At 44.0% G+C, this 14,404-nt stretch overlaps 1 protein-coding gene, 2 non-coding genes and 2 pseudogenes across 8 annotated transcripts in view; 1 reads left to right on the top strand and 4 right to left on the bottom strand.

Annotated features, from left to right (window-relative positions):
* Positions 1 to 9,821, bottom strand: part of LOC105473018 (large ribosomal subunit protein uL18-like) — a 30,909-nt pseudogene extending 21,088 nt beyond the window's left edge.
* LOC105473016 (PDZ domain containing 2) overlaps positions 1 to 14,404 on the bottom strand; it is a 480,967-nt gene that overhangs the window by 283,005 nt on the left and 183,558 nt on the right. The window lies entirely within an intron of this gene.
* On the bottom strand, positions 2,015 to 2,121 carry LOC139363985 (U6 spliceosomal RNA). Its single transcript, XR_011625211.1, has one exon. It is a non-coding gene; the product is annotated as a U6 spliceosomal RNA (small nuclear RNA).
* LOC112425113 (small nucleolar RNA U13) lies at positions 10,400 to 10,503 on the bottom strand. Its single transcript, XR_003016122.1, has one exon. It is a non-coding gene; the product is annotated as a small nucleolar RNA U13 (small nucleolar RNA).
* LOC105473019 (large ribosomal subunit protein uL6 pseudogene) lies at positions 12,238 to 12,808 on the top strand (annotated as a pseudogene).

Genomic DNA, 14,404 nt, shown 5'->3' on the forward strand with positions numbered 1-14,404 from the left:
CTCCAACTGGACACAGGCTTGTTGAGCCATGGGGTCCCTTAAAGAAGGAGTCAGAGGGTAGGGGAACCCTTTTCAGTTGTTTCCTCCTCTTGACAACAACCTGGCTTAGCTTCCAGTGCTTCTTGTTCTTGAAGTTCCTTTGTATTAAACAGAATTCATCCTCCAAGAAAATGGCCTATAAATGTCCAGCCATTGCATCAAATTCTGCATCAGAGGAGGAAGGGTGGACATTCCATAGAACCTTCCTCCTCTGAGGCATCCCTCATCTCTGGCATGGTGGCATCCTGGTGGCTAAGCTGGCCTCTCTCCACCCCGCAGTGCCCAGCAGGCACAGAGTACAGGTTGATGGGCCAAGGAAGACTCATGATGTCACCACGGCCACAGTCCCCACCAGGTGAGTCTGAGCCTAGGTCACTGCTGCTCTCAAGGTGCCTGTTGAGGTGGTCACCAGATTATCTCAGCCTTCAGGAGAAATGGCAGAAAGCTGTGCCCTAAAGGCTTCACAGAGGCCTCTAGAGGGCCCAGGTAATTGAAATGGATTCACATTTCCATCTCCACCTTTGTTTGTTTGCTTGTTTCTTTTCCTTTTCTTTTTCTTTTTTCCTTATTTTTGTTTTTGAGACAGGGTCTCATCTATTACCCAGGCTGGAGTGCAATGGCACAATCTTGGCTCACTGCAACTGGCTCATGCCTGTAATCCCAGCACTTTAGGAGACCAAGGTGGGTGGATCACGAGGTCAGGAGATCAAGACCATTCGTTTTTTTTTTGTTTTTTTTTTTTTTGAGACAGGGTCTCACTCTGTTGCCCAGGCTACAGTGCAGTGGCACCATCTCAGTTCACTGCAACCTCTGCCTCCCAGACTCAAGTGATCCTCCTGCCTTAGCTTCCTCAGTAGCTGGGACTACAGGCATGTGCCACTACATCTGGCTAATTTTTGTATTTTTTGTAGAGACGTGGTTTTGCCATGTCTCCCAGGCTTTCTCAAACTCCTGGACTCAAGCGATCTCCGACCTCAGCCTCCCAAAGCACTGGGATTACAGGTGTGAGTCACCATGCCCAGCCTCCACCTTTGTTTCTAGTGGCCACTTTTAAGATATTAGCAACAAGTGTCTTAACCTTTTAATGACATTTGTCTCATTTTTCCAGAGTTTTGGAAGGAAGCTAAGTACTTTCTTATTAATCAACCAGGCACAGACAGTGGCTACTGACTGTACTAACAGTGTTGACACTGTGGCAGTGGGTTGGTTAGGCCTGCTCATGGAACTTGTGGAACAAGGGAAAATCTCCTTAAAGACACCAATGGGTTCCCCAAGGCCTTGGTCACCTGTGACCCCAACCTTTTCCTCACACTAGATTTGTACTTAACTGCACATCTTTTTACTTGGTAAAATATACATAGAATAAAATTGACCATTTTAATTTTTTTTTTTGAGACAGAGTCTCACTCTGTTTCCCAGGCTGGAGTGCAGTGGTGCGATCTTGGCTCACTTCAAGCTCCACCTCCTGGGCTCAAGTGATTGTCCTGCCTCAGCCTCCCGAGTAGCTGGGATTACAGGCACCCGCCACCGTGCCCAGCTTATTTTTGTATTTTCAGTAGAGATGGGGTATCACCATGTTGGCCAGCCTGGTCTCAAATTCCTCACCTCAGGTGATCTGCCTGCCTCAGCCCCCCAAAGTGCTGTGATTATAGACGTGAGCCACCACGCCTGACCCATTTTATTTTATTTATTTATTTATTTATTTATTTTTGCAACAGAGTCTTGCTCTGTTGCCCAGGCTCGCAGTGGCGCGATCTTGGCTCACTGCAAGCTCAGCCTCCCCAGTTCATGCCATTCTCCTGCCTCAGCCTCCCGAGTAGCTGGGACTACAGGCGCCTACCACCATGCCCGGCTAATTTTTTTGTATTTTTAGTAGAGACAGGGTTTCACCATATTAGCCAGGATGGTCTGGATCTCCTGACCTTCTGATCCACCTGCCTAGGCCTCCCAAAGTGCTGGGATCACAGGCGTGAGCCACCACGCCCGGCCATTTTAATTATTTTTTAAAATCCTTGAGCAAGAGCCATGTTCATCTTCTCTGTATTGTTCCAATTTTAGTATATGTGATGCTGAAGCAAGCACCCTTTTTAATTATTTTAAGCAAGCACCCTTTTGAATGATTTTCAAGTGTACAGTTGAGTGTCAACAAATACATTCATGTTGTTGTGCAACCAGCACCACTACCCATCTCCAGGGCTTTTTCATCACACCAGACTGAAACTTTGCATCCGCTAATAACTCTCCATTCGTCCCTTCTCCCAGCCTCTGGTAACTTCCATTTCATTTTCTGTTTCTATGAATTTGACTATTCTAGGACCCTTGTATAAACGGAATCATGCCAGGCTCATGCCTGTAATCCCAGCAGTTTGGGAGGCCAAGGTGGGAGGATCACTTGAGTCCAGAAGCTGGAAACTAGCGTGGGCAACATAGTGAGACCCTATCTCTAAAACAAACAAAAAACAAAACAAAAACCCACTAAAAGTCAGAATTGATTTTTAATCATTTTATTAGTTACTTCGAGTCCCTTATCTTTGCCCCAAATTTTCACTCCATTTACAGTTTTTCCCACCCCATGGTTATTCTTTTTTTTTTTTTTTTTTTTTTTTGAGGCAGTCTTCCTCTCTTGCCCAAGCTGGAGTGCAGTGGCGCTGTCTTGGCTCACTGCAACCTCTACCTCCTGGGTTCAAGTGATTCTCCTGCCTCAGCCTCCCAGGTAGCTGGGACTACAGGCACACACCACTACGCCCAGCTAATTTTTGTATTTTTTAGTAGAGATGGGGTTTCACCATGTTAGCCAGGATGGTCATGATATCTTGACCTCATGATCCGCCCGCCTCAGCCTCCCAAAGTGCTGGGATTACAGGCGTGAGCCACTGTGCCTGGCCAATTTTTGTATTTTTAGTAGAGATGGGGTTTCACCATGTTGGCCAGGATGGTCTCAATCTCTTGACCTCGTGATCCATCCACCTCAGCCTCTCAAAGTGCTGGGATTACAGACGTAAGCCACTGTGCCCGGCCAATTTTTGTATTTTTAGTAGAGATGGGGTTTCACCATGTTGGCCAGGATGGTCTCGATCTCTTGACTTAGTGATCCACTGCCTCGGCGTCCCGAAGTGCTGGGATTACAGGTGTGAGCCACCACGCCTGGCCCCATGGTTATTCTTTGTACCATTAAGTTCAACCACTTTGACCTCTTTTCACTTTCCAAGCAATTACTTTCAAATGTCCATATCACTGTGACTTACTATATCTAGCTTAATCCTCCATCAGAACATCTCCTTTTCTACCGGGTAATGATCTCTGATAAGAAAAAGCACTAACAGGGAGCTGGGTCTCCACACTTCGTAAACTGCCCAAGGAAGTGTTCCATCCCGCCTTGCTTTCCCACTGGGAGAATTCCTCAGAAGAAGCAACTTTAGAATGTCACTGCTTGCTGTCTGAGCTGTGCCACAATGGCTCTGAATTAGCCTGAGAAGCCTTGGTCAGGAAAAGCAAAGAAATCAGAATTGCAGGATAAGGCGTCTCCCAAAAGACTCTCAAGAAGCATCCTTTCTATCTGTACAGCTCAGAGTGTTTGGACACTATGCAGAAGTCTCATGAAAAAACATGTAACTTTATCCTGAAGACATCTCAGCTTCCCTTTTTATGTGGATGATCAAGGGTGTCTGCAAGTCTGGGAAAAAGGGATAGAGGAGAATTAACAGCCAGTACTCCAGGGCCTGGCTTACTGATAAGGGAAATGGTTGTTGATGATAGAGAAATCTGGGGAGGCAGGAAGAGCTTGACAGAAACAAATGGATGTCCCAAATAGGCTAGTTCATAATTTTTTAAAGTTGAATATTAAAAAAATAAAATTCACAAGTTAAAAATGCCATCAGATTAAATGTATTAAGGGAGTGGTTTGGAAGGAAAATTTGAACAAGTAGAATGAAACAGTTGGAAAAAATCAGAATGGTACTAGACAAGGAAGTTTTTTGTTTTTTGTTTTATTGCAATGGCGTCTTGCTCTGTCATCCAGGCTACAGTGCAGTGGCATGATCTTGGCTCACTGCAACCTCTGACTCCCAGGTTCAAGTGACCCTCTTGCCTCAGCCTCCCGAGCAGCTGGGATTACAGGCACCTACCACCACACTCGGCTAATTTTTTGTATTTTTAGTACAGACAGAGTTTCACCATGTTGGCCAGGTTGAACTCCTGACCTCAAGTGATCCACCCACCTTGGCCTCCCAAAGTGCTGGATTACAGGCATGAGCCACCATACCCAGCCATAAGCAGGAAAGTTCTTACAGCTATTAGATACCACTTTACTTTGGTAAAGGGGGGTTAGTAACTGGTAAGAGGTAAGAAGGAGAGCTCTGACATACTAGTTAAGTTCTGTTTCTCAGTTTGGGTGATGGTTAATATAAAAATTCACTAAGCTGGGCTGGGTGTGGTGGCTTATGCCTATAATCCCAGCACTTTGGGAGGCTGAGGCAGGTGGATCACCTGAGGTCAGGAGTTTGAGACCAGCTATGCCAACATGGTGAAACCCCCTCTCTACTAAAAACACAAAAATTAGCCAGGTGTGATGGTGCATACCTGCAATCTCATCTACTCTGGAGGCTGAGACAGGAGAATAGCTTGAACCTGGGAGGTAGAGGTTGCAGTGAGCCAAGATCGTGCCACTGCACTCCAGCCTTGGCAACAGAGCAAGACTGTCTCAAAAGTAAAATAAAATAAAATAAAAGGCTGGGTGTGGTGGCTCATGCCTGTAATTCCAGCACTTTGGGGGCCAAGGTGGGCGGATCATGAGGTCAGGAGATTGAGACCATCCTGGCTGACACGGTGAAACTCCGTTTCTACTAAAAAATACAAAATAAATTAGCTGGGTATGATGGCGGGCACCTGTAGTCCAGCTACTCAGGAGGCTGAGGCAGGAGAATGGTGTGAACATGGGAGATGGAGCTTGCAGTGAGCTGAGTTTGCGCCACTGCACTCCAGGCTGGGCGACAAAGCGAGACTCTATCTCAAAAAAAAAAAAATGTACTAAGCTGAATACTTTTGATATGTGCCTTTATGTATACCATATTTCAAAGATAAGTTTATTGGAAAAAGCACTTCTGGAATGATAAAAATAAAGACCTCCAAAAATCCACCCCTTTATAAGAGTAACAAAAACACTGGAAAAAATGACCAAAATCAACTTTTTCAGAACTCTGGAAATTAGCCAAAAGCTTGAAGCATCACTAGCAGCCACTGAGGCAGAACAAGTTTGGAGACCCCCAAAAACTCTATCTTCACAGAACTGTTATTACTTGACCTGCCTGACAGCTCTCTGAAAGGCCCCATTTTCAAGGTTTCTCTTTACTTGACTTGATTCGGAGCCGATGCTGCAAGAACAGCCTTATCCCTAGGTCATTTGTTGAAAACAATCCGTGGCAATTGTTTAATATGTGCAGCTGCCTGGGAAAATATCTGCAAATCATGTATCTGTTAAGGAACTTTTATCTAGGCTGTATAAAGAATTCTTACAACTCAATGTAAAAGTGGGTAAAGGATTTAAATAGACATTTCTAGCTGGGCATGGTGGCTCATGCTTATAATGCTAGTGCTTTGGAAGGCTGAGGCATGAAGATCACTTGAGGCCAGGAGTTTGAGACCAGTCTGGGAAACACAGCAAGACCCCGTCTCTACAAAAAAAATTTTACAAAATTAGCCAGGTGTAGTGGCATGTGCCTGTAGTCCTGGCTATTCAGGAGAATAAGGTGGGAGGATTGCTGGAGCCCAGGAGGTTGAGGCTACAGTGAGCCTCTGCACTGCACTCATGCCACTGCACTCCAGGCTGGGTGACAGAGCAAGACCCTGTCTTAAAAAATAAATAGACATCTCTCCAAAGATGTACAAAGGTTCAAAAATACATGAAAAGGTGTTCAACATGATTAATCATTAGAGAATACAAATCAAAGTCACAGTGAGATACAGTTTCACACCCACTAGGATGGCCAGTCTAATAAAGACAGGTCACAAGTGGTGGCAGGAATGTGGAGAAATTAGAGTCTTTATACACTGCTGGTGGGGATGTAAAATAGTCCTGAAAAACAATTGGCAATTCCTCAAAAAGTTACACATAGAGTTACTCTATCACCATCAATTCCATTCTTACATATATATCCAGGAGAACTGAAAACATACAGTCACAAAAGCTGGTACACCAATGTTCACAGCATGATTCATAATAGTCAAAAAGTGGAAATGACCCAAATGTCCACAAATGGATGGATGGTTAAACAAATGTGGTTAAACATATGGAATACTATTTGGCAATATAACGAAGTAAAGTTCTGAATCATACTGAAACATAGATGAGTACTGAAGTCATTACACATTCAGTACAGAAGACCATGTACTGAAATATCTGGAATAGGTAAATCTATGGGAACAGAAAGTAGGTTGCCAGGGGCTTTGAGAAGTGGAGTATGGAGAATGCCTGTAATGGGTATTCATCTTCTTTTTGGAAGGATAAAAATGTCCTAAAATTAGATATTGGTGATATTCAATGCTGTGAATATATAAAACCACTCAATTGTACATTTTAAAGAATAAATTTTATAGTATGTGAACATCTCAGTAAAGCCATTTTTAAATTATTTTTATTTTTTACTTATATATTTTTTTGAGACAGAGTTTTGCTCTATCACCCAGGCTGGAGTGCAGTGGCGTGATCTCAGCTCACTGCAACCTCTGCCTCCCAGTTCAAGCAATTCTCCTGCCTCAGCCTCCTGAGTAGCTGAGATTACAAGCACATGCCACCATACCCAGCTAATTTTAGTATTTTTAGTAGAGACGGGGTTTTACCATGTTGGCCAGGCTGGTCTCGAACTCCCGATCTGAAGTGATCTACCCACCTCAGCCTCCCAAGGTGCTGGGATTACAGGCGTGAGCCACCATGCCCAGCCTCAGGAAAGCTACTATAAAACAAGAAAGCTTACTTTAAAAATTCCTTCATATCATTATTAATCACAATTATGCCTACAAGGATAAGTCAGTTTTCTAAGGCATGGATAAAAGCCCCAGAAAACCAGGGACTTCATATGTTTTATAGAAGAGTATTTCCCCAATATGCAGTTCCAAAGCTGAAACAGTAGGTGGTCAATAAATATCCTTAAATGAATAAATACAGATTGAGAAAGTGTTCGGAACCCAGATTTTCTGATTCCAGGTTCACCCCTCCACAGTGGAGACGTGGCGAGGCAGTGACCTCATGAATAGGGAGCAAGGTGCCCTGGCCAGGATGTCACTTACAGAATTGTTGTTGCTTACTGGAAGGTTACGTTTCTTACTGGGGAATGGACGTGCTCTCTAGAGGGACAGACACACTATTTGGCAGATAGGTAGCAACTGACAGAGCGTCCTAGCAAAAAAAGACTCGGGTCTTGGAGGCAGGTCACCCCGGCTCGATTCCAGGCTCTGTCTCTGAGAAATGGGTTTATCAGCCGGGCGCGGTGGCTCACGCCTGTAATCTCAGCACTTTGGGAGGCCGAGAGGGGCGGATCACGAAGTCAGGAGATCAAGACCATCCTGGCTAACACGGTGAAACCCTATCTCTACTAAAAAATACAAAAAACTAGCGGGGCGTGGTGGCGGGCGCCTGTAGTGCCAGCTGCTCGGGAGGCTGAGGCAGGAGAATGGCGCGAACCTGGGAGGCGGAGCTTGCTGTGAGCCGAGATCGCGCCTCTGCACTCCAGCCTGGGCAACTGAGTGAGACTCCATCTCAAAAAATAAATAAATAAATAAAAAAGATCAGATAAACCCATTTTTTGTATTTTTTTTTTTGTTTTTTGTTTGTTTGAGATGGAGTCTCGCTCTGTCGCCCGGGCTGGAGTGCAGTGGCCGGATCTCAGCTCACTGCAAGCTCCACCTCCCGGGTTCACGCCATTCTCCTGCCTCAGCCTCCCGAGTAGCTGGGACTACAGGTGCCCGCCACCTCGCCTGGCTAGTTTTTTGTATTTTTTAGTAGAGATGGGGTTTCACTGTGTTAGCCAGGATGGTCTCGATCTCCCGACCTCGTGATCTGCCCGTGTCGGCCTCCCAAAGTGCTGGGATTACAGGCATGAGCCACCGTGCCCAGTCAGTTTAATCTAATCTTTCTAAGCCTGTATTTCCTCATCTGTGAATGCAGGTAATAATACTTGCCTCTTACCTCATAGGGATGTTGTAAAAAGTAAATGAGAAGCATATACATCATGCATGTGGCTCACTTGGATAATATCTGATAAACATTTTAATTTACATTGATAATATCAAATGAACAAATAGGTTTCAAATATCTTTTTTTTCTTTTTTTTTTTTTGAGACGGAGACTTGTTCTGTCACCCAGGCTGGAGTGCAGTGGTGTGATCTCAGCTCACTGCAACCTCTGCCTTCCGAGTTCAAGTGATTCTCCTGTCTCAGCCTCCCAAGTAGCTGGCAATACAGGTGTGTGCTACCACACCTGGCTGATTTTTTTTTGTATTTTTAGTAGAGACAGGGTTTCACCATGTTGGTCAGGCTGGTCTCAAACTCCTGACCTCAAATGATCCGCCCACCTTGGCTTCCCAAAGTGCTGGGATTACAGACATGAGTCACCGCAGCTGGCCTCAAATATCTTGTAAAAAATAAAAGGGAGACAGGTCAGTGGTTGTTTTCAGACTTTGCAGGGAACTGTTACCTAAAAAGGTTGGGAGTCTCACTCCTACCCTCCCCACCACGGTGGCATTGAGCAGGCAGAGAACAAAAACTCCTCCCCCGCAGAGCAGCTCCCACTCCCCAGCAGCCCACAGCCTGGCATGAAACCAACACCGTTATCCTGGGGGTGTGGATAAAAGGCAGGAAACAGGAAACACTTTGTCTCACCTTGAGAGAGAAGAGGGACCCAGGTATTTATATCTCCAGAGACCAGACATATTTTCCCCTCTGTATTGCAATGGTGCTACATTTGTTTTTTCTAATTAAAAAGGAGTACATTGAGGGGCAACCGAACTTGAATTGGTTCTCATCAGGAGCTACTATAAACTCAGTCTTCCTGTTCATTAAAAGTAAAAAAAAAAAAAAAAAAAAAAAAAGCTTTCCTTTTGCTTGACACCTGTTAATAGCATGCCTGTGGAAATAAGTAACCATGCTCGAAAATAATCTCCAATTGCGGGATGGAAACAGTCGTTGTGATTGTTTAAGATATAATATATGTAAAGCAAGCAGCACCGTGGTTAGCATGTTGTTGGTACTCAGGAAATGGTAACTATTATTTAAAATACCTTTTCCTTAAATGCTCTGCTGGTGTAGTGCTCACTACCGTGGACTAAACTTAACTGAATAGTGCCCTCCAGAGGCCACTGGGAATTCAACTGTGCTGACAGTTGAAAGAAGGTCTGGAAAAAGACCACAAATACCATTTAATTGTCTTTTACATTGATGCGGAGTCAGCACCACAGCCTGGTGTCCCAGGATGTATTAGAACATGACCGACTGTCTGATTTGTCACCCACAGCAGCCTTTCTTTGGCCAGGGCTTATTTGTTTGCAAGGGACACTTATGAAGACCTGGAGATCTTGGGGAAACAAGTCCAGCTAGGCACCATGGGAACTGGTGCTGGGAACTGCCAGCCCCAGGAAGGTACTGTCCCATCCCTTTTTCTGGGGACACTGTCTCTCATCCCTGTCCTTTTCTGTATGTCCACTCTGTGTTCCTCTAAAGAAACCAGCTTCCTCTTGACGTCTGCCATGCTGTAAGTGTAGCACGGGCATGTGGCTCTGGCTCTTTCTGGACATGAATCCAGATGTGGTTCTGTTTGGTCTTCCAGCTCATCTCACACAGCAAAGCAGCTTGGTCTCTCACTGGCTTGACTCCAGGTTTTCAGGAGATTAAACTGGTTGTCAGTCAAGTCTAATGGCTGGATTTAGTCTGTCTATCCCTGGTGGCTGGCCAGGAGGTGGAGGTGGGGATGCGTGTGCGTGTGTAGGGAGACAGGCCAGTGTCATGTGATACTAAACAAATTTAGCACATATGGAACTGCAGGAAGGGCAAGTATGTCAAAGGGTCTGTTTTTCTACAAACGCGGAGCTAGTGTTTATATTTATAGTATTTATAGAGTATTTATAGAGCTTTACCATGCGCTCCATGCGCTCATGTCTTAAGAACTTTCTAAGCATCATTTCATTTAATCCTAAAAGCCTCCTATGACATTTGATCCTGCAATCATTCCCTATGAAGTAACTGCTGATAACAATGTTTGTGTATCTTTCCATAATTTCCTAATGCATTTTATTCCCAAGATGAGGGAACCAAACCTTAGAAAGTTTAAGCCAAGATTTAAGCCAAGGCAGTCTGATTCTTTTTTTTTTTTTCAGGTTAGACAGGTAATGTACTGACATTGTAACCAGGTTTGAGGGTGGCACATCTCACACACGTGTGTGAACACCCAGTCCTCATACTCACAAACTACAAAAGGATCAAGGCAGGCTGATTCTAAAGCCAGGATGTTCAACACTCACCCCACCTTCCTCCTAGTGTAGCCCCTATGGCATGGTAGATAATTTTGCTATGCAGAAAAAACATCGGGGGTCTGGTTCTCAGGGAGGTTATAGTCTGGTTAAGGAAGGCAAGATTTATACATGCAAAACAATGAGTAAATGACAGGAGAGGGATCAAGTACTAAATTGCATGTTGCCATTATATTTGTTTTCTATTGCTATGTAACAAAGTACCACAAATATAGAAGCTTTAGAGCAATCCTATTTATTTATTTATTTATTTATTTATTTTTTTTGAGACAGAGTCTCGCTTAGTCGCCCAGGCTGGAGTGCAGTGGCGCGATCTCGGCTCACTGCAAGCTCCGCCTCCCGGGTTCACGCCATTCTCCTGCCTCAGCCTCCCGAGTAGCTGGGACTACAGGCGCCCGCCGCCTCGCCCGGCTAATTTTTTGCATTTTTTTTTTAGTAGAGACGGGGTTTCACAGTGTTAGCCAGGATGGTCTCGATCTCCTGACCTTGTGATCCGCCCGCCTCGGCCTCCCAAAGTGCTGGGATTACAGGCTTGAGCCACCGCGCCCGGCCGCAATCCCATTTATTAGCTCACGGTTCTGTAGGTAATAATACAGCTATGGCATGGCTGGGCTTGCGTTGACTGGAGCTGCCAACAATTTCATCTGGGGCTCAGGGACCTTTTTGAAGGGGTTAAAATATGCTATCCTGGAATACTGATTATTTAAGTTAAAGGCACTTGAAAAACAGCAGGTGCAAAAAGATCGCTTTGACCTTCATGCTGTTTCTTAAAAGCAGAAGATTAAATTCCCATGTGAAAGATGCCCTCCCTATACTAGTAAGATGCAACATCCTTGCCATCAAGGACGATAAAGTTGAGGTCAAGGAAATTCTGCACAAAGAAGCCTTTCTCTTCCTATTTTCCTACCCTATTAACTATCCTAGTGCAAGCCCCTTGGCCTTACACATGTTCACAGTTTTACTATTGTGTCCAATCCAGAATGGAAGAAACTGACAATACTTGTTTCTTTGGGTCTTCATTATTTTAGAAGGGCTCCTGTAAAACATCTGTGAAGAAACATGTATGCTTTTTTCCTGTTAATCTATCTTATCTCAATTCTCAGGACCGTTAAGAGGATGGAGGTGGTTTTCCTGCCCCTATATCTTCCCAGATCACCGCTTCGTGGCAGAGTTCAATTCTTTGTGGTTGTAGGCCTGAGGTACCTTTTTCCTGTAAGTTGCCAATCAGGGACTGCTTTCAGCTCCTAGAGGTTGCACTTCTCCATCTGCAGTTCACAGTGGGGGTTATTTGCTTTCCTCTAGGCCAGCTGGAGCATTTCTCTGTTACTTCTGTTACCAGCCAAACTCTCTGCTTTGTTTGTTTTGCTTGTTTGTTTTTTGAGACAGAGTCTCTGTCTCCCAGGCTGGAGTGCAGTGGCGCGATCTTGGCTCACTGCAGCCTCTGCCTCCTGGGTTCAAGTGATTCTTGCCTCCCAAGTAATTGGGATTACAGGCGCACGCCACCATACCAAGCTAATTTTTTTCTATTTTTAGTAAAGACAGGTTTCACCATGCTGGCCCTGCTGGTCTCAATCTCCTTACCTTGTGATCCACCCACCTCGGCCCCCCAAAGTGCTGGAATTACAGGCATGAGCCACAAAAGATGCTTTTTTTTTTTTTTTTTTTTGCCACATCTACTGCAAGAATGAAAACCATTCTCAGCAATTGGACTATCGACATTCCAGAAAATGTCGATATTACTCTAAAGGGATGCACAGTTATTGTGAACGGCCCCAGAGGAACCCTGGGGAGGGACTTCAGTCACATCAACGTAGAACTCAGTCTTCTTGGAAAGAAAAAAAAGAGGCCCCAGGTTGACAAATGGTGGGGTAACGGAAAAGAGCTGGCTACCGGTTGGACCATCTGTAGTCATGTACAGAACATGATCAAGGGTGTTACACTGGGCTTCCGTTACAAGATGAGGTCTGTGTATGTGCACTTCCCCATCAACAGCATTATCCAGGAGAATGGGTCTCTTGTTGAAATCCAAAATTTCTTGGGTGAAAATCTGCAGGGTTCGAATGAAGCCAGGTATTCCTTGTTCAGTATCTCAAGCTCAGAAAGATGAATTAAATCCTTGAAGGAAATGAGATTGGGCTTGTTTCAAATTCAGCGGCTTTGATTCAGCAAGCCACAACGTTAAAAACAAGGATATCAGGAAATTTTTGGATGGTATCTATGTCTCTGAAAAAGGAAACATTCAGGAGGTTGATTAATAAGACCTAAGAGTTGTCCAGCTACAGAAACAAGATGCCAGATGCTTCCTAAGACCTATATGTGATATTTAAATAATGCAATAAAAGACCTATTGATTTGAAAAAAAAGAAAACAAACTACACAAAAATTAGCCAGGTGTGGTAGTGTGCACCTGCAGTCCTAGCTACCTGGGGGGCTGAGGTGGGAGGATCATTTGAGCCCAAGAGGTTGCAGTGAGCTGAGATCATGCCATGCACTCCAGCCTGGGTGACAAAGTGAGACCCTGTCTCAAAAAAAAGAGTGTGTGAAAAAAAGTGGGTGTATGTACACATATAAATCATAATAAATCATCCCATTACTGGGTATATACCCAAAGGATTATAAATCATTCTATTATAAAGACACATGCACACGTATGTTTATTGCAGCACTATTTACAATAGCAATGACTTGGAACCAGCCCAAATGCCCATCAATGATAGACTGGATAAAGAAAATGTGGCACGTATACACCATGGAATAATATGCAGCCATAAAAAAGAATGAGTTCATGTCCTTTGCAGGGACATGGATGAAGCTGGAAACCATCATTCTCAGCAAACTGACACAGGAACAGAAAACCAAAACCGCATGTTCTCACTCATAAGTAGGAGTTGAACAATGAGAACACATGGACACAGGGAACATCACACACCGGGGCCTATCAGGGGATGGGGGGCAAGGAGAGGGAGAGCATTAGGACAAACACCTAATGCATGTGGGGCTTAAAACCTAGATGATGGGTTGATGGGTGTGGCAAACCACCATGACACATGTATACCTATGTAACAAATCTGCACATTCTGCACCTGTATCCCAGAACTTAAAGTACAAAAAACAAAACAAAACAAAAAAAACTTCATGGCCGGGCACAGTGGCTCACGCCTGTAATTCCAGCACTTTGGGAGGCCAAGGCGGGTGGATCACGAGGTCAAGAGATCAAGACCATCCTGGTCAACATGGTGAAACCCTGTCTCTACTAAAAATGAAAGAATTAGCTGAGTGTGGCCTGCAGTCTCAGCTATTTGGGAGGCTGAGGCAGGAGAATCACTTGAACCCAGGAGGCAGAGGTTGCAGTGAGCTGAGATCACACCACTACACTCCAGCCTGGGTGATAGAGTGAGAGTCCGTCTCAAAAAAAAGAACAACATAATAACTCAAACCTCACAAATTGAAGAAAATTAATGATTAATAAATGGTATTTAGATAATCAGTAATTTAGAAAAAAATTAGATTTATAATTTCCATCAAAATAAATGCCCATTAAATTAAAATTAAAATTTTAAAGATAAATTTAAAAATGTAATCACTAAAATTGGTAGAAGAGAGTTGTGGGTCTTTGGGAAAATGACATCATCCTAAGATCTGAAGAAGTGAAAAGATGATTATAAAAGAAAAAAATCAGACTTGCCTACAGAGATAGTTAAAACTTCCATATAGTAATAACAACATTTAAAAGATTAAGGAGAGTTTTAACTATATGGGGTAAAAAGATTAAGATCTATAATATCTAAATGCATATCCAGTGCTGCAGATGAGGGCCCCAAGAGATAATGGACAAAGGACATGAATAGATT

This window comes from Macaca nemestrina, chromosome 6 (assembly GCF_043159975.1).
Source record: "Macaca nemestrina isolate mMacNem1 chromosome 6, mMacNem.hap1, whole genome shotgun sequence".
Classification (NCBI taxonomy): Eukaryota; Metazoa; Chordata; class Mammalia; order Primates; family Cercopithecidae; genus Macaca; species Macaca nemestrina.